At 46.8% G+C, this 21,507-nt stretch overlaps 1 protein-coding gene across 1 annotated transcript in view; it reads right to left on the bottom strand.

Annotated features, from left to right (window-relative positions):
• The window catches only part of LOC311229082 (serine/threonine-protein kinase PAK 6-like), a 51,032-nt gene extending 37,992 nt beyond the window's left edge, over positions 1-13,040 (bottom strand). The window contains exon 1 of the mRNA XM_084315091.1: positions 12,885-13,040. The gene's annotated coding sequence lies outside the window, so the exon portion shown is untranslated. The remainder of the gene's footprint in view (positions 1-12,884) is intronic.
• Between the last annotated feature and the right edge of the window lie 8,467 nt (positions 13,041-21,507).

Here is a 21,507-nt window from a genome sequence, read left to right as displayed (position 1 = left end):
GTTTAGCGCGAAATGTATTACATTCTACAACTACCTACCTAGAAAAGGCAGAGAAGCGATACCGGCAGCGTGTATGCTTTTACCAACACAGTTGTGTTTCCGGGTTCCCGTTTTGCACTGATTGGCCGCTGAAGCACGCCCCCTTCCACGTGTACGCCCCCCTCGCTATGAGTGACATGCGAACAGCTGTTTCAGCGCTACACGACTGCCGTCTTGTTTACATCAGGGTGAACCATGCATGAGCACTCATATTTGCGAATGCATAAACTATATCTTAAATTATGGCTATGTGTCTAATATGGCCGTCGCTTATCAATGACTTGTTTGCAGTCAACATTGTCGAAACGGATTTTTTTTTTTTTTTTTATCGGTTAATTTTTACGGATTGTTTTTTTTAATCGGTTAATTTCCGTTTTATACCATTTTGAAAAACGCTACATGCGTACAGTACAATACGCGTACAGTACAGCTCAATACATACAATTGTTAAGGGGATGCAGACCAGAGAAAGACTTTCGTCTTGTTTACATCAGGGTCCCCCATTTTCAATTCATCATAATAAGCGTGACTTTATATGTGCGCTAAAGTTCGCGTTTAAAGTGCTTAGAAATGCCGGTAAATGCCGGTTCATTCATGCTTTGAGGCACGCTTCCTGACAGGATTTTATAATATTGTATTTTATAATATTGTAGCTTGACAACGCTCTCAGCTGAGTCAAGAAACGACGCTCTCAGCAGTCATCTTATGCAGCATCACTTTTCACATCAAAACAAGAGTAGAACTGTAATGTGGAGTGGACTTAAACATATTTACAATTAGCATTTTATAAAGTAGAACTGTAATGTTTACTTTCTCAGTCAGTGCTAAGTGCAGCATCCCTTTTCACATCAAAGTAAAATATTTAAACAACCATTAAGCCGTGTTGGGCAAGTTACTCAGGAAGTATAGGAGTTGCGGAAAGCAGGATGAGAGTGTAGATTTCAGTGTGTATCATTTAATCATTTATCATTTAACATTTGAAAGGCATACACACATTGGGGGATATCTTCGATATGGTCTCCGCAGTCTTCGAGATATATCCAACCAATTTGACCTCACCAGTTCCACTTTTTTCTTCTATTTACAAATAAGAGCAACTCATAGCGAGGGGGGCGTACGCGTGGAAGGGGGCGTGCTTCAGCAGCCAATCAGAGCGCAAAACGGGAAAGGAGAAACACAACTGCGTTGGTAAACGCATACACGCATACCGGCAAAGTGGGGTTGTTCCCGGAGAGCTCACTCTCTGCCGTGGTTCCTCAGTGTATAATGTGTGGTGCTCTCCCTCAACATGCGAGTAGGGTGAGACAACACCATTCTTTAGCCCAAATAATACCCTACTTTTTTTTTTTTTTCGATCCACTTTTTCTCCCATTTTCTATATATTTTTCTCCCATCCCAATTTCGTATCATCCAATTCAACCCTCCGCTGTCACGGACGCTGTTTCTTGCCTCCCACAAGCCGGCTGCAATGTGGACTAAGTCATACATAGCACAAGTCCCCTCCGGTACTTGAGGTAACAGCAGTCGCATCTTTTCACCTGCGCAGCTCGATCTCTCAGTGGCGAGGGGTAGCGCGTGGGAGGCTCACGCTGCCCCCGACACTTCCTGATTCTACTGCGCAGGCGCACCAACCGACCTGTAGGAGTCGCTGTCCACAACGCCCGATCGCGTGTAGCTTTATGCCAAGCAAGCAGTGCAAAAATTTACCGTAGTGGCATGCAGTAATGCGCCTTTCATTTTCCGCCGCCCAGCGCCCAGGTCGCGCGGAAATAGGCTGTCTATTGCCATTCTCTTTGACAAACTCTAACCTTAACCAGCTCCTTAACAACGCCTAAACTTAACCGTTCTAACCTTAACCAACTCCGAAACAATGCCTAACCTTAACCTTAACCTTAACCATGCCTAACCTTAACCATAGAAATTATATTGCCATTCTCTTTGACAAACTCTAACCTTAACCAGCTCCTTAACAGCGCCTAAACTTAACCGTTCTAACCTTAACCAACTCCGAAACAATGCCTAACCTTAACCTTAACCATGCCTAACCTTAACCGGCGAAAGAATACACGTTAAAAAAAAATCACGTTAAAAAATATTTTCGATGGGATTCGAACTCGCCAGCAAACAAGCCATAGGATCCACAGCCATGTGTCCTTGCCAATTGAGCTATTGCTAGATACTGAATAAGGGGCGGTGACTTATATATATTGAGCTCCGCTCGTGTCGGATCTCATGCGCATGCGCGGGCACCTCGCGCGAGCACGCCGGCGCACGCACGCACCTGAGCGAGCACGCCGCCGCCGGTGCACGCACGGTAGCATTTGTCTGAAAAGAAGGGCGCTTTACCGCACTAGCGTGCGGTGACGAATGCGGAAGCATTTTTGCACTGCTTGCTTGGCATTAACGTACAGGCCGCCCGATCCCCACCCATCAGTTTCCCACCCCCTAATACGGCCAATGTGCATTAGTATGAACGACCAGCTAAACTGAAAGCAATGTGGAGCGCTGGGCTCGAACAGGCAAGCCCAGCGTCTCCGTCATTCGTGGCGAGCGCCTTGCCCACTACGCCACGTAGCCGCCCCAATAATACCCTACTTTATACATTATTGTCATTAGTTTAATGTAAAGTCAGTCTTACATTGGCGCTGCTTTAACGTTGCATTTACCCATAATCCATTACTGTATTAGACTGTGCCAGTATTGATTGATTGATTGAACATTTTATTAACAGATTGCAGAATGGGTACAGTACAGTACAGCTCAATACATACAATTGTTAAGGGGATGCAGACCAGAGAAAGACTTTCGTCTTGTTTACATCAGGGTCCCCCATTTTCAATTCATCGTAACATATATGACATACATGACATACAGATAGACAGTACTGCTACATCTACACATTTATGACATACCAGATTTGCAAATACAGTACTGTTTGTGATACAAAAAGAGTCCAGAAAAAAGAGTATATACATTTGACGTAGAAACTGTACATTGGATTGGGTAGGTGGGGGGGGTGGGGGTGGGGGGGACTGTACATTGGAGGTGGTTGGGTGGGTGGGGGGGGGGGGGTTGGGTAGGAGGGGTGGGTGGGGTACACTGTACAAACAAAACTGTACATTGGAATATTGACAAGACCATACTTGGTCATTTACTGTACATTGGAGGGGGTTGTGTTCGGACATTTACAGGGGCCAGTTTCGAGTTGCAGTCTCCCTTAGGTGTTTTTTGAGAGTGTTTTTGAAAGTGGGTAGTGATTCACATTCCTTTACAGCTTTGGGTAGGGCGTTCCACATTGATGTGGCATAACTTTTGTAAAGTAATGAAGAGCAAATGTAAAGTTAATCAATACAAAATGAAACAATATCTTTATCTATATCACATGTCAAAACTACTTTAATAAAAGAAGATTTCCGTGTTTCATTTCTACTTATTCATCCAAAACAAGACAGCAATTCTACTTCTGCATGCACCGATTTGGAGTTGATAAAATGTACATTGCTGTTTTTAGGAAATCTTGCACATGGTGGAAATAATGGAAATTAACATTTCTAACAATAACATTTAGTGTATGTTTAAAGTTGATACATTGAGGCATGGTAGAATTTCACTTTATTACAGCAGTATCCGTTTTTAACATTACAATTAGTGTCTGACACTATAGACACATGTTAAAAGTCTAAGTCAACTTTGTCATTTTCCAATTTGTGCAAGACATACAGAAAAATTCAATTACGTGCCCCCCTTCCCACGGTGTATATAGAAAGAGACAATAAACACAAAAGTAACATAGGACACAATATACAACACACAGGACTATGTACAATATAAACAGTGCCTAGTGCCTACAATTAAATTAATGAATGAATTAAATAAGAGGTAAAAGAGAATTTAGTGTAAATATACTTAAATTTGTGTCAATGTTGTAAAAATCCTATTGTATTCAACAAATTAATTATGATACACCACAATGTGCCCTTTCTATCTATTCTAAATCTATGGCCTCGCGATTCCACGGCTGCGCATGTGACGGATCGTATTGGGTTACTCTGCGTTGTTGTTAAATGCTGATGTCCCGAGGGGGAGTCGAACAGGGGAGCTCCCGCACCGCAGGCGACGACATAGACCGCTGTACTAAGAAGTGAATCCACTCCTAAGTACTGTACCTATGCGTCTATTAACCCTGTTATGGGGAAGTGAGTTTAACTCGCAGCCCGCTTACTGTCACAGTCACTTGTCAACACCCCTGTTTCTGTGACTGTGGATATACTCACGGACCTCCGTTACACACAGTGCAGACAATATATATAATATACATACAAGGGGGAGGAGACTACATTGGGAGGGGGCGGGGCCGTGGGGAAGGGGGTGGTGTACCCTGGTTCAGGATAGAGGCCCAGGACGGGAGTGTGTACCCTGGTTCAGGACAGAGGCCCAGGATGGGAGTGTGTACCCTGGTTCAGGATAGAGGCCCAGGACGGGAGTGTGTACCCTGGCTCAGGACAGAGGCCCAGGACGGGAGTATGTACCCTGGTTCAGGATAGAGGCCCAGGACAGGTGTGTGTGTACCCTGGTTCAGGACAGCTGAGGCCCAGGACGGTACCCTGGTTCAGGACAGAGGCCCAGGACGGGAGTGTGTACCCTGGTTCAGGACAGAGGCCCAGGATTCAAAGTACCGTAAGTCAGACAGTTTAGATCAAATGCATCCACCAAATAGCATGTTATGTTATATCATCATAGTATCACAGTGTAATAGTGTTTAATAGTGTAATAGTGAGTAATGTTTAATAGTGTAACAGTGTGTAATAGTGTCATAAGTTCAAGTTTGTTTTTATTTGTCATGTATAAAGTACATTACAGTGAAATGCTTGGTTCTGTATGAGCCCCTGAGAATGTGCTTCATACAGTAAAAAAAGGAAAAGAGGAATAAAGTTCCAACACTATACAAATATACAATATACAATCTAAAGTACAACCTAAGTACAATGAAAGTACAATGAAGTAAAAATGCTGACAATGAGGTACAAAAATGCAAACCAAAAAGAAATTCTAAATGCAAAAATGAGGTATGGATGTAGTGCAAATCTCTTTTAATAAAAATAGTATAGTGTAATGATGTTATAGTGTCATAATGTTTAATAGTGTAATAGTGTCATAGTATAATAGTAAGCATAGTGAGAACAGAAAGTATAAAAAAAATAGTATCTTTGAAAATCAGTGAGCGAAATGTTGTTTTATCAGTAACATGTTACAATTGCCGTCCTATTTTTTGGCCATTGAGTTTTGGGCCATGTAGATGTAGGCCATGGCACTGCCCTTCAAAAATACAGCCGTCCCTGGGTGGGCTTGAACCACCAACCTTTCGGTTAACAGCCGAACGCGCTAACCAATTGCGCCACAGAGACCTGGGTAACACATGTTTTCTTGGGCTGTGTTTTCTTGGGCTGTGACTTAAGATAACTTACGCCTCAAAGGTCGAAGGTCATTACAACCCTCTGCAAGAGATATTTATTTGTCATATGCACAGTTCAACAGACAGTTAGACCGTACAATGCAACTTTACTTAATGCCATTATTTAGTTTAATTTATTTAGTTTACATCATATTAGTTTACTGCCATATCAATCATCTCACTGCCACTTTACTGCCATTATTGTATTTTACTGTCATTATTTATTATTCATACTTACTATGTACCACTGCTGCTAAAAGTGTTGCACTAAGTTCTCGTTTACCTCTATATTTACATTCACTCATACATTCACTTTTTTTTTTGCTACTGTCTACATTGTATATAGTCCTGTATACTGTCCATATCAAGTTTTCAAGTTTCTTTAATAGTTGTCATACAGAAGTACAGAATACTTTTATACAAAATGCTTCTTACTGTTACGCTCCAGAGACTGTGCTAGACAAGATAAGCATCAAATAACATAGTATAGCATGTAAATTAGAAGTAGAAAATGAGGTCACAGTGTTCAGTATAGACATATGTACAATGTTCGTACAATGTACAATATGTTACTTTGTTTATAGTGTACTATATGTTACTTTATGTTTATATTAGATCTTGTTTTTTATATACACCGTGGGAAGGGGTAAACGCAATTGTATGTCTCTGTATGTCTTGCACATTACGAGAGGTGATTTGACTTTGACTTTTATCATTCACATATACTGGTCTTATTCGACACATCACTTTCTGTGTTGCACATAGTAATAACCCAAGTTACTTTGTCAGCGGGACATTCTATCACAGTACAGTTTACGTATACAGGTATATCCACATAGTACTGACTACTTAAAGGGGACAGAGTATATTTTGAAAAATTTTACACGACTTCCTTGAATCTGTGGAACATAATATTATTTTGGCAAAGACAATCTAATCTAAATCAAGTTTGAATCCTTTATTTTCCAGCACCTTTTTTACTTTCCTTGTATTGGACACACTGTTCCTGGGGGGAATAAATGTATTGAAATGAAGGGTTCCCTCCCCTGCCTATAGCTGTCCCACACCCAAGGGTAAACAAGGGCTGTATCCCATTCAAGCTATGTTTGGCCCCTAGGTCCTCGCCGTATATGCTCTTGGAGAATCCCCATTGAAACCGGATGTTGTTTTTCTCACATCATAAGATCCATACATGATGCAGGTCGACCCTCAACCTCCCAGGCAGCAAGATGGAGCAAGAGATGTTCGTCTGACACACAGGTGCAGTGTCTGTTCACGTCAGCCACAAATATGACCCACAATGCAATGCACTGTGTCACATATTTTTAAGATAAGATAAGATAGGATTCCTTTATTGATCCCCTTGGGGGAAATTCAGGCATCATAGTAGCATGGGGGAGGGGGGAGGGGAGGTACAGGTATGAGCAGTGTAATAGTAGAAAACATAAATATAGGCAATAAAATGTTTCCCTCCCAGGTAAAGATGGTGGTAACAATGGAACGAAACTTATTTACTAAACAAGATTAAACTAAATGGTTAAATGTGATTTTATGTTGAATAAACGTATAATGCATTGCAGCTTGAAGTGTAAATGTGAGTTTTAAAGATGTTATCTCAAGAGGCTGGAATTGCTCAGGTACAGTAGGACTTATTGCTCAGATGCTTATTGTGGCAAGAGTAACTCTCTGGAATGGATGGGATGACGGAATTAAACTGAGCAAAAATGTCATACAGTTCAAAATGAAATACAAAAGAGTGATTCTATAAAGGTACAGTAAAGAGGAGGGAGGTTGTAACTCATGAATACAACAGTGATTCTATAAAGGTACAGTAAAGAGGAGGGAGGTTGTAACTCTCACTAATACAACAGAGTGATTATATAAAGGTACAGTAAAGAGGAGGGAGGTTGTAACTCACTAATACAACAGAGTGATTCTAGAAAGGTACAGTAAAGAGGAGGGAGGTTGTAAAATGTGTGTGTGTGTGTGTGTGTATGTGTGTGTGTGTGTGTGTGTGTGTGTGTAACGTTAGCGCTAAGCACGGCATGGATAATCGACTTTTCAGCCCGCTTCTCTAGCGTGCATAAGTACACATATACTATCGATAATCTAGCGTTTATTTGAAAATGATTAATAAATCAGCCGAAAAATTACAACGTGTTTTGTGTATTCCACTAAAGAGCTATTATCGCGGAATTTCTCTGGAATTACTAGAACTCTCCAAAACTATACTCGTATTCAAAACGGTATAAAACGGAAATGTACCAATGAAAAAACAATCCGTTTCGTACATGTTGACTGCAAGCAAGTCATTGATAAGCGAGGGGTGTTTTAGACCCATAGCCATAATTTAAGATATAGTTTAAGCCTTCGCAAATTTCCCCGACCTCCCATTGATTTCCTTATTGGCTCAGTAGCCCTAATATGGTCAAAGGGGCGTGGCACTGCATGTGTTAAAGAGGAGGGAGGTTGTAACTCGTTAATACAACAGAGTGATTCTATAAAGGTACAGTAAAGAGGAGGGAGGTTGTAACTCTCATTAATACAAAAGAGTGATTCTAGAAAGGTACAGTAAAGAGGGAGGTTGTAACTCATTAATACAACAGAGGGATTTTAGAAAGGTACAGTAAAGAGGAGGGAGGTTGTAACTCTCATTAATACAAAAGAGTGATTCTATAAAGATTAGATTAAAATATATTGTCATCATACAGCACAAGTACAGTACAACGAAAAGAGGTCTGGCATCCAACCAGTGCAAATGTAATAGTAAAGTGCAATAGTAATATACAATGTACAGGTGCTTAAACTGGGTACAAAATATATAAACGAGTACTACTGAGTATAGTGCTAATCAGATGTATGTACAGAGGTGTAGTATTAATATGTACAGTAGACAGTATGGTAGTAGTATCATATCAAGTTACATTATGTTATATTATATTCATTTCTGGTCAGTCTTTTACAAAATGAGACATATAAACTTCTTGCATCATTTGAATTCTCAACACACCTGAAAAAAACGACACTGCTATGACTTATAAAACACACCTCCTGGCTGTCATTGTTTTCTTTTATGACCAAACCGGATCTATGTCAGTTAATTGTCTTATTGTCGGTAACCTACTTATGGGTAATTATGCTGCCATGTCTATTTCCGTCGACAAAGTCGAGTCAAATGGCTGAAGTCAGAATTCACATGCAACACCGGGGGCCCTGAGACTTGTGAATGTACATGTTCCACCTGAAACAGGACGTATGAAGTAATGATATTACATTATACAAAATACCTAGGAATAACCTCGACAAGCGTGCTTAGTTACTAAGCGACAAATAGGACGACCTCGTGTAACGGAGGTACCGCATGTCAGTATCCACAGTCACGACGAGGGACTTGTATAGTGAAGTGACTGTGGACGTTAAGCGGTACTGCAAGTAAACTCACTCCCCAGAGGCATCCAGACCCAGTACTTAGAAGTGAATTCACCTCTTGGTACAGTCGTCTGTGATGCCGCCCGCGACGCGCGCGGGAGACCGGGGTTCAACTCCCACTCAGGGCGATCCCTTAACAACAGGGGTCGAAGCGAAACACAATGCAGAGCGAGATCACACCGGCGGCTACACTCGCGCACATTTTACAATTGAAATGGTGGGCTCAGATCCCAGTATGTGATGAGGTTGGGACAATTCCTTGTTTGCCATAGTAAGGGGTGTGACTCAGTGCATACCTGAGCGTCAGAGACGGTCCAACATAGAGCGTGAGCAGACACCTCCACAACAGCTCTCATTCATAGAATACTGCCTCCTATTCCTCCAGTCCTCCAACTCTGTATGACAGCATGTACAATAATGCTGTATATACCGTACTGTATATATATATATTTATTCTTAACGTATATATATATATATATATATATATATATATATATATATATATATATATATACACACGTTAAGAATAAATATATACATATATTAGGGCTGACCCCTATTAGTCGACTAATCGGTCGAAAGGAGCCGTAGTCGACTGGCCAACCTCTTAGTCGAATATATAAAAAAATATATATATTATTATTATAATCTTTAAAAAAATAAATTATTTTATCATTCTTTCCAAAAGAAAAGAGGCCTAGAAGCGTGGCTGACGCTAATGGCACGCATACCAGAGGCTAACTGCCTACGAAAACAGGCACAGAGGCACTGAAAGAGGAACACACTAGACTAACAAGAAGCCTTCAGTCGACTCCTTCAGACATTAAGCACCCCCACAGCCCAAATGGAATGATAAAAAAAAACATTAAAAGAAATGTAAATACTTTTTTATTTATTTATTTTTTGTCGACCAATAGTCGACTAACGGCAAATTTTGGCCAATCATAGTTGACCATCCAAATCCTTAGTCGGGGACAGCCCTAATATATATACAGTATGGTATATACAGCATTATTGTACATGCTGTCGGTGTGTGAATGTGTGAGTGAATGGGTAAAATGTGAGTAACAAATTGTAAAGCGCTTTGGATAAAAGCACTATATAAAAAAGCAGCCATTTACCAAATGGCTGCTTTTTTATATAGCGCTTTTATCCAAATCGCTTTACAATTTGTTACTCACATTTGACCCGTTCACTCACACATTCACACACCGACGGCGGAGGCGACCATGCGAGGTGCCGACCTGCTCATCGGGAGCAATTAGGGGTTAAGTGTCTTGCTCAAGGACACATCCACACACTGCCCGGGAGGAGCGGGAATCGAACCGGGAACCTCCGGATTGCCAGACGACTGCTCTACCTCCCGAGCCACTGTCGCCCCACTTCTATCTACATACCTGCACATAATCCTTTTTCATATCTGTAGATACTATATTTATATCTGTACACGCTCTTACCTACTCTTACTAGTTACGCTGCTGGCCAGTATGACTTACTACCATAGTGTCTTTATACCTGTATCACTGTACATATAAATATTACAACTCTGTACATATATCTGATTAGCACTATACTCAGTGGTACTCATTTATATATTTTATACCCAGTTTAATCACCTGTACATTGTATATTACTGTTGCACTTTACTGTTACATTTGCACTCTGGTTGAATGCCAAACCTCTTTTCGTTGTACTGTACTTGTGCTGTATAATGACAATACATTTGAATCAAAATCTAATCGAATCCAATTAAACAGCTCTCATTCATCTAATACTGCCTCCAATTCGACAGCCAACCAGGAGTGTTGCCTAACTTGGACGCGTCTATTAGAATCCTAACGCATTTATGCTTCCGCGTTCACGTTTTGCGCTCTGATTGGCCACTGATGTTTCTGGTCGCACCAATCGTGTGACGGCAAGTTCTTTCACCGGTTAAGCTTAGGCACTCTTTCGAAGTTGGTTAAGGTTAGAGTTTGTCTTAGAGCAGGGCGATAGAACGCCAGCCCTGATTCCAAACTCTAACCTTAACCAACTTTGAAAGAGTCGCCTAAGCTTAACCAGTGATAAACTAGGCGTTAGGTAGTTTGCTGCTGGTCGAGGCGGAAATGGGCGCGTCACGCGATTGGGTGCACATGTCACATGACCAGAAACGGCAGTGGCCAATCAGATTCGCAAAACACGAACGCGGAAGCATAAATGCGTTAGGATTCGAATAGACGCAACTTGGACTAACTCGAGTCAGAAAGCACAATAGGACAGGATAGCATCGTTAACGTCACTCTGAGAGGTTTATTTATGATTGAAGAGCGGGTACGCTGCGTCGCCTGATATCAGACAGAGTTCTCAACGCGTTACACTCGGCGGACGTGGGGGCGGGTTCGAAGGTCAGGAGGACCCAGGTGAGTATGCTATAGCTAGCTACGCTCAAATCTAAGTATGAAGGGCGGAGTCTCCGCTCCGTCTGTCTGCGGCTCACGCATCTCGAGGACCGTTCATCCCGTCTTCAGCTTCACACTTGATGGGTGTATTTCTGAGGACCAGGGGGAGGGCAGTCGCTGTCTTTGGCGCCATGTGGCCAGATTGCGGCGCTATGTCAAATGTGGAGACGGTAGCGCTATAACAACTAACTTTAGGTTTTGGGGTATAACTTACGGGGAAAAGGTTGTTTCGCCTTGGGGGGGGGGGGGGACGACGACGACAGGGATCAAAGAGCTGAGCAAGCAGAACTTCCAGGGGGCAGAAGAAAGTAAAAGACCAGTTTCCAATGGGCACGTTTACGAACACACGGCGCACTACTAGTATTATCTTTAAATGAGGTCGAGAACTCAGACACTGTGCGCTGGACCGCGTCAGATCGATCCGTCTCAAGAACGAGTCGGTTCGGTTGCTCAAAGTGTCTGTGTGATACAACAACGACGGCAACTGTTGTGACTCGACGATTTAATCAGGAACCAGTCAAGTCAAGTCAAGAGTTTTATTTGTCACGGCATACAAGTATACAATGAAATGCGGGTAGTGTTTCCCTTTGGTAGTGTGGCAGTGAAAGGGTTAGGACGTTCCGCCGGCATTGCTCAGCAGTAACTGCCGGTCTGCCGGCATCAACAGAACAGGGAAAGGAGTAGTTGGTCGTCTTGTTCCAACTGTCGCTCCAACTGTCGCTCCTCGGTGTCGGTGTTGTGTGAGCTCTCTAGCTCTGTTGGGACGCCGGGGACAATAGGTACGGACTGAGCCCTCCATTGAAATGTATCACTTTACCTATTGTACGAGTGGTTCATCACAGCACAAACACACACACACACACACACACACACACACACACACACACACACACACACACACACACACACACACACACACACACACACACACACACACACACACACACACACACACACACACACACACACACACACACACACACACACACACACACACACACGGAAATAATCTCCCCCCACCCTCTTTCTCTCTATCTCACTTTCTGTCTATAGTTATTCCACACGACTGTACAGGTCAAAGGTCTATCAGTCAAACCATTAACTCTCAGCCAGAGAGACAAACAGGCAGAGCAGAGCAACACCGAGATGTAGCTGAACTTCAGCTTGAAAACTAAAGTAACAACGAAACAAAATCAAACTAAAAACCGGTCAAAATATTTCCTCCGCATCGGCAAAAAAAAAAGAAAACCGAACCAACACAACTCGTGTCAACCACCGTTCTCCAATCCGGTTCCCTTTGAAAGTGAGTTACTGAACTCTGAGACGTCTTGTAGATGTTAGAGGTGCTGAAGCCCGAAAGCAAACAGACTACATTGAACAAGATAAAAGCACGTACACACACACACACACACCATTTTTATGTGATATGCTGCACCTCCCAACTCATTACCCACACGCTCCCCCAGTTCACCAGCCCCCTCCCCGCCTCACACACATCCACAGTTCCCTTACATCCAGACGCTCACCTGGCGCCCTAGCTGTCCGCTGACTCCTACCCAGGACAGGGGAGCTGCGATGGGGACCGGTGGGGGGTGGCGTCGTCGCTCCTCTCCCTCTCCGCACATGCCTTCTCTTCCTCTTCCCTCTCTCTCCCAGGTGTTCTCTACCGTGTACACCTTTCCTCCTCCTCCCTCTCTACCTCTCCTCTCTCTGAGTCATACACCGTTTGCCACATGGTTGCTGCGGGTGACTCCTCTCTCTCTCTCTCTCTCTCTTTCTCCTCCCCCTCTCCGCCTGGGCCTTTGTCAGTAGGTGTGTCGCTCTCTCTCTCTCTCTCTCTGCTCTTCTTCTTGCCCTCCTCCCTTCCTCCCCACCCCCTCTACTCCTCCTGTCTCACCTTGTTCCAGGAAGGTAAAGGAGCTAGGAGGAGGGGGGGGGGGGGGGGGGGGGGGGGGGGGGGGGGGAGAACCACTGGAGTCTAATTTGATTAAACGGTTGTATTTTGTACAAGAGGGTGTTCAAAGAAGAATGTTAACTCTATCCTTTTCTTTCTGTCTCTTTCAATACACACACGCACACGCACACACACACATTTCCATGCATAGTCGGGCCATTCCATAGAACTATATTCACTCCCCAACCCCTTAACCTAACCGTAACCATAACAACATTTGACACCTTAACCATTATCCTAACCTTAACTTAACCCTAGCCACAACCCCCTAGCCCTAAAACAGTGGCCAGTGTCCCCACAACGACAAAGGAAATCGTGTTTTCATCGCTTCTGGGGGGGACATTCGGTCCCCACAACGGTAGGAAAACAAGGGCACACACACACACACGCACACACGCACACACGCACACACACACACGCACACACACACACGCCCCAGTCTGAAAGGGCAGCTTGTTACACATGTCTGCTCGGTGCAGGCTCCCGCTTGTCTTGGAGCTGCGAGTGCGTTCCTTCCCCCGGGCGCTGGAGGAGTGAAGCACACAGAGCTCTCTGGACTGACTCATCATCACCAACACACACACGCTACGGCTGACTTGGCACTCACAAAGGCCTCGGGGGGCTCCGGGTTGGCTCAGGGGACACTGTACGAGACACCAGGGGCCGTGAGGTTCAGGAGACACTGTACGAGACACCAGGGGGGCCGTGAGGTTCAGGAGACACTGTACGAGACACCAGGGGGGCCGTGAGGTTCAGGAGACACTGTACGAGACACCAGGGGCCGTGAGGTTCAGGAGACACTGTACGAGACACCAGGGGCCCTGAGGTTCAGGAGACACTGTACGAGACACCAGGGGGGCCGTGAGGTTCAGGAGACACTGTACGAGACACCAGGGGGGCCGTGAGGCGCAGGAGACACTGTACGAGACACCAGGGGGGCCGTGAGGTTCAGGAGACACTGTACGAGACACCAGGGGCCGTGAGGTTCAGGAGACACTGTACGAGACACCAGGGGGGCCGTGAGGTTCAGGAGACACTGTACGAGACACCAGGGGGGCCGTGAGGTTCAGGAGACACTGTACGAGACACCAGGGGCCGTGAGGTTCAGGAGACACTGTACGAGACACCAGGGGGGCCGTGAGGTTCAGGAGACACTGTACGAGACACCAGGGGCCGTGAGGTTCAGGAGACACTGTACGAGACACCAGGGGGGCCGTGAGGTTCAGGAGACACTGTATGAGACACCAGGGGGGCCGTGAGGTTCAGGAGACACTGTACGAGACACCAGGGGGGCCGTGAGGTTCAGGAGACACTGTACGAGACACCAGGGGCCCTGAGGTTCAGGAGACACTGTACGAGACACCGGGGGCCCTGAGGTTCAGGAGACACTGTACGAGACACCAGGGGGCCTGAGGTTCAGGAGACACTGTACGAGACACCAGGGGGGCCGTGAGGTTCAGGAGACACTGTACGAGGCACCAGGGGCCGTGAGGTTCAGGAGACACTGTACGAGACACCAGGGGGGCCGTGAGGTTCAGGAGACACTGTACGAGACACCAGGGGGGCCGTGAGGTTCAGGAGACACTGTACGAGACACCAGGGGGGCCGTGAGGTTCAGGAGACACTGTACGAGACACCAGGGGGGCCGTGAGGTTCAGGAGACACTGTATGAGACACCAGGGGGGCCGTGAGGTTCAGGAGACACTGTACGAGACACCAGGGGCCCTGAGGTTCAGGAGACACTGTACGAGACACCAGGGGCCGTGAGGTTCAGGAGACACTGTACGAGACACCAGGGGGGCCGTGAGGTTCAGGAGACACTGTACGAGACACCAGGGGGGCCGTGAGGTTCAGGAGACACTGTACGAGACACCAGGGGCCGTGAGGTTCAGGAGACACTGTACGAGACACCAGGGGGGCCGTGAGGTTCAGGAGACACTGTACGAGACACCAGGGGGGCCGTGAGGTTCAGGAGACACTGTACGAGACACCAGGGGGGCCGTGAGGTTCAGGAGACACTGTATGAGACACCAGGGGGGCCGTGAGGTTCAGGAGACACTGTACGAGACACCAGGGGCCGTGAGGTTCAGGAGACACTGTACGAGACACCAGGGGCCGTGAGGTTCAGGAGACACTGTACGAGACACCAGGGGCCGTGAGGTTCAGGAGACACTGTACGAGACACCAGGGGGGCCGTGAGGTTCAGGAGACACTGTACGAGACACCAGGGGGGCCGTGAGGTTCAGGAGACACTGTACGAGACACCAGGGGGGCCGTGAGGTTCAGGAGACACTGTACGAGACACCAGGGGCCCTGAGGTTCAGGAGACACTGTACGAGACACCGGGGGCCCTGAGGTTCAGGAGACACTGTACGAGACACCAGGGGGCCTGAGGTTCAGGAGACACTGTACGAGACACCAGGGGGGCCGTGAGGTTCAGGAGACACTGTACGAGACACCAGGGGGGCCGTGAGGTTCAGGAGACACTGTACGAGACACCAGGGGGGCCGTGAGGTTCAGGAGACACTGTACGAGACACCAGGGGGGCCGTGAGGTTCAGGAGACACTGTACGAGACACCAGGGGCCCTGAGGTTCAGGAGACACTGTACGAGACACCAGGGGCCGTGAGGTTCAGGAGACACTGTACGAGACACCAGGGGCCGTGAGGTTCAGGAGACACTGTACGAGGCACCAGGGGGGCCGTGAGGTTCAGGAGACACTGTACGAGACACCAGGGGCCGTGAGGTTCAGGAGACACTGTACGAGACACCAGGGGGGCCGTGAGGTTCAGGAGACACTGTACGAGACACCAGGGGGGCCGTGAGGTTCAGGAGACACTGTACGAGACACCAGGGGCCGTGAGGTTCAGGAGACACTGTACGAGACACCAGGGGGGCCGTGAGGTTCAGGAGACACTGTACGAGACACCAGGGGGGCCGTGAGGTTCAGGAGACACTGTACGAGACACCAGGGGGGCCGTGAGGTTCAGGAGACACTGTACGAGACACCAGGGGGGCCGTGAGGTTCAGGAGACACTGTACGAGACACCAGGGGGGCCGTGAGGTTCAGGAGACACTGTATGAGACACCAGGGGGGCCGTGAGGTTCAGGAGACACTGTACGAGGCACCAGGGGGGCCGTGAGGTTCAGGAGACACTGTACGAGGCACCAGGGGGGCCGTGAGGTTCAGGAGACACTGTACGAGACACCAGGGGGGCCGTGAGGTTCAGGAGACACTGTACGAGACACCAGGGGGCCGTGAGGTTCAGGAGACACTGTACGAGACACCAGGGGGGCCGTGAGGTTCAGGAGACACTGTACGAGACACCAGGGGCCGTGAGGTTCAGGAGACACTGTACGAGACACCAGGGGGGCCGTGAGGTTCAGGAGACACTGTACGAGACACCAGGGGGGCCGTGAGGTTCAGGAGACACTGTACGAGACACCGGGGGGGCCGTGAGGTTCAGGAGACACTGTACGAGACACCAGGGGGCCGTGAGGTTCAGGAGACACTGTACGAGACACCAGGGGGGCCGTGAGGTTCAGGAGACACTGTACGAGACACCAGGGGGGCCGTGAGGTTCAGGAGACACTGTACGAGACACCAGGGGCCCTGAGGTTCAGGAGACACTGTACGAGGCACCAGGGGCCGTGAGGTTCAGGAGACACTGTACGAGACACCAGGGGCCCTGAGGTTCAGGAGACACTGTACGAGACACCAGGGGCCGTGAGGTTCAGGAGACACTGTACGAGACACCAGGGGGGCCGTGAGGTTCAGGAGACACTGTACGAGACACCAGGGGGGCCCTGAGGTTCAGGAGACACTGTACGAGGCACCAGGGGGGCCGTGAGGTTCAGGAGACACTGTACGAGACACCAGGGGGGCCGTGAGGTTCAGGAGACACTGTACGAGACACCAGGGGCCGTGAGGTTCAGGAGACACTGTACGAGACACCAGGGGGGCCGTGAGGTTCAGGAGACACTGTACGAGACACCAGGGGCCGTGAGGCGCAGGAGACACTGTACGAGACACCAGGGGCCCTGAGGTTCAGGAGACACTGTACGAGACACCAGGGGGCCTGAGGTTCAGGAGACACTGTACGAGACACCAGGGGGGCCCCGAGGTTCAGGAGACGTTTTAAAAGGCAAAGCGTAGTGGGGCCCCCCCCGAGGACTGCTGGTGGGGAAGGCTTTGGGCTGAAAGATTAGTTGCTGAGAATTGAGATTAATCAAATTGAGATCAAAGTGAAGTCTGGGTAGCGAGTCACTTTAGTGGCACAACAATAATGATTATGTCATTGCTGGAACTAAATGTATACAAACATGTTGATTAAAGCATCAGTTGCTCAAAACAGACCTGATGTCTGTCTCCAGAATGACTTCGCTTCCCAATGACTCTCAAATCCACATTTTCTATACCCGATTACAGCTCATTCTAAAAGCTTCCATCAATTAATTAAATTGTGTTCCTATGCTTTGTTAACATAATACTGTAGCTCCTCATTAGTGCCTATGTACTTAATCATTATTTGTGTCACCACCATATTCATAACAGACAGATATGTTAGGTGAATATGGTCACATTCCTATTCTTCCTGTTTTGTATACAGTATCCCATGCTTTACGTCACTCATTCCATTCATGCTCCTGACAATATGACGCATCCTGCAAATATCCACCATTTCAACCCGAGCTCATGATGCAGGTCTCATAGTTATACTAAACAAAGATATATAAACGCTGCCCTCTGGCATCAGCTGTAGTGGACGTCCCAGCAGTCAACAGCCGATTGAACCGTCCCTTAAAACCTGAGTCATCTGTGGTGTTGTATAATAAAAACTGTAAAAACAAGGGCGGCTGGGTGGCGCAGCGGTCTAAGCGCTCGTCACCAAACGCGTGAGACACCGGCATCGAATCCGGCTGTCAGCGTTGCCTCCGGCTTGGGCCGGCCGTCATACTGACTAAATTGGCGGAGTCAGCGGGAGGGCAGTCGATGGGGTGGTAATCTGGTCGTTGTAAACAGCGACTCCTACAGGTCGGTCAGGGCGCCTGCACAGCAAGGACAGGAGATGTCGAGGGTAGTGTGAGCCTCCCACACGTTACACCTCGCCAATGGGAGTCCGCGCTGGCAGGTGAAAAGAAGTGGCTGGCTGACTCCGCACGTATCGGAGGGGACATGCGATAGATTCTTCAACCCTGCCTACGACTGACCAGTGGGGGGCACATGCAAGCAACGATCAAGACAGGGGAGGGGGGAATTGGCACGACTAAATTGGGATGGGAGAAAAACAGAAAAAAGGAGAAGTGGATACAAAAAAGAATACTAAAAACAAATTTGTGATATTCTTTGATCTTTTATTTTCAACTTGTGAAAAATGGGGGCAAAATGAGGTGTAGCCTGTAAGAAAAGAATAAACAGAAGAACGCTGGTGGATTTCTACCTACAGTAGGTCATCTAATGCGTATGTACCATTTCTATCAGCACCTTTGAGGGAGTGTCTTTGTGTGTGTTTCAGTATGTTGTACCTGTCAAGGAACACTGTATGTCGTTATATATATAATATATATACAAATTTGGCTGCAGGGTTGAGTGGAATTGAATACACAAATCGCAACATTATGCTCCAAAACAGCAGTGTATTGGTGTCATTGAGGAGGGAATTATTCACAGTCTTATTGAGGAGGGTAGTATTCATAGTGTTAATGAGGAGGTAGTATTCATAGTGTTAATGAGGCGGGTAGTATTCATAGTGTTAATGAGGAGGTAGTATTCATAGTGTTATTGAGGAGGGTAGTATTCATAGTGTTAATGAGGCGGGTAGTATTCAGTCTTATTGAGGAGGAAAGAAAGAAAGAAAGAAAGAAAGAAAGAAAGAAAGAAAGAAAGAAAGAAAGAAAGAAAGAAGAGAAAGAAAGAAGAAAGAAAGAAAGAGAAAGAAAGAAAGAAAGAAAGAAAGAAAGAAAGAAAATAAAGTATTTTGGCCCCAAGAACATCATCATGTTATTCAGTAAGGACGTAGTCCATGAATATTGGAGCATACTCATAGTGTTGTGGGTTCCATGATTGGTCTATGATGAATAATACATGAATACTGCAAGAAGGAGCAGTATTACGTTCTTCAGACTCAGGAGAAGACAAATACAGCGGCCACGCCACCACCCCTCCCCCACCCGCCTGCTCCACTCACCTGTGACAGACAGAGAGCCCCTCCCCCACCCGCCTGCTCCACTCACCTGTGACAGACAGAGAGCCTCTCTCAGACAGTCGCCTGGTTGCCTGAGTCACCTTCCAGTTCCCATGATCCTTCTCACACGCCTTGGGGGGGGGGGGGGGGGGACAAGGGAGAGAGAGGGGGGGGAGGTGGGAGAGAGAGAGGGGGGAGGGGGGGGAGAGAGAGAGAGCGAGAGAGGGAGGGGGAGAGAGAGAGATGGGGGGGGGGAGAGAGGGGGAGAGAGAGAGAGGGGGGAGAGAGAGAGAGAGGAGAGAGGGGGGGAGAGAGAGAGAGGTGGGAGACAGAGAGAGGGGGAGAGAAAGAGGGGGGCGGAGAGAGAGAGGGAGAGAGAGAGAGAGGGGGGCGAGAGAGTGAGAGACGTTATTATACCACTACCACTGCCTACCTGGAGAGAGAGAGAGACATTATTATACCACTACCACTGCCTACCTGGAGAGAGAGAGAGACATTATTATACCACTACCACTGCCTACCTGGAGAGAGAGAGAGAGCGAGAGAGAGAGAGAGAGAGAGAGAGACATTATTATACCACTACCACTGCCTACCTGGAGAGAGAGAGAGAGAGAGAGAGAGAGAGAGAGAGAGAGATATGAGTGCAATAGAGTGTGGGAGAATCATCTGGGTCAATGTATTGCTCAGAGCACCTGAGCAACCAAGCAGCCATTCACATGCTCGGGAGATAACGAGGGAGCTTTCCCTGTTGCCAGGGGCAACCAGGAAGAGCCACGCGGGCTGTAGTGTCTAGCGGCAAACAAGTCCTTGGAGTTCAATCATTCACTGTTTTTTTTACTAGAGAAAGTACTCAAGACAACAGCACTGTATACATACAGTAGACAGTGACTGAAGTTACAGCATAACATGTTGCTCTCAAATATTATAGTACTGTAGAAGATAGACACCAGTTGAAATTCAACTGAAACTCAAGCAGAGACATCTTAGTAGCGCACTAGTGATCATTTTTAATGACAAATTATCCGGGAGGTTTTAATATCAATTCTCTATAATTATGCCAATTTTATGCTCCATTTTATGCCTATTTTGTCTCTACATCACTGCTGTGAAGCACTTTGGGCTGCAATTCTTGTATGAAAGATGCTATACAATAATGCTTATTATCATTACAGTCATAAACAGTTTGGTGTGCATGTTATTCAAATAATAATAATAAAAAAAAATATATAGCAGCACGCAGCCATAGCAGGGGTCCAATCATTGGGCACATGGGGCACAGAAGCATCAGCAATATGGCATTAAAGCTGCAGTGAGCAACTTTTACATATTATAAGGAGGGTCCGTTACATTTAAGCCTCTTGCCAAACAAGTTTACACAATGCTGATTTAAGCCTATCATCGCCAAGGGACGCTCTTTGTATTCATTGTAGCTTTAAGCATTATGGTATTATGCATTGGGCGTTGGGGATTGGACATTGTGCATTTAGGCATTAGCAATATGCTACTGGGCTATTATGTTGCCACTAGAGGAAAGATCAAGATCCTGTTGTCAGTTTGGCCTGATAATAATAATAATAATAATGGCTTGGATTTATATAGCGCTCTTCATGACACCCAGAGCGATTCACAGAGTCCATTATTCGTTCATACACAGTCATACCGGTGGTGGTAAGCTACAATTGCAGCCAGAGCTGCCCTGAGGCAGACTCACGGAAGCGTGGCGAATAATCATCGCCTACGGCCCCTCCGACCACCACCAACATTCATTCACATGCATACACATTCATACGAGGCAAGTAGGTTAAGTGTCTTGCCCAAGGACACAACGGCAATGGGATGGACATGGGCTTGAGCGGGATTCGAACCACCAACCCTTCGATCATTGGACGACCCGCTCTACCCTGAGCCAAAGCCGCCCACAATGATGGTGGCGCTAGAGGAAAGTCATGGGATGAGCAAAATCAATAGGGTTGTTCCTCTAGGGGCCATGCCTATTCACAGCAGACTGTA

The sequence above is a fragment of the Notolepis coatsorum genome, assembly GCF_963971535.1.
Source record: "Notolepis coatsorum genome assembly, chromosome: 5".
Taxonomy (NCBI): Eukaryota; Metazoa; Chordata; class Actinopteri; order Aulopiformes; family Paralepididae; genus Notolepis; species Notolepis coatsorum.
The sequence above is the reverse complement of the archived record's forward strand: the minus strand, read 5'-3'. Positions and strand labels throughout refer to the sequence as shown.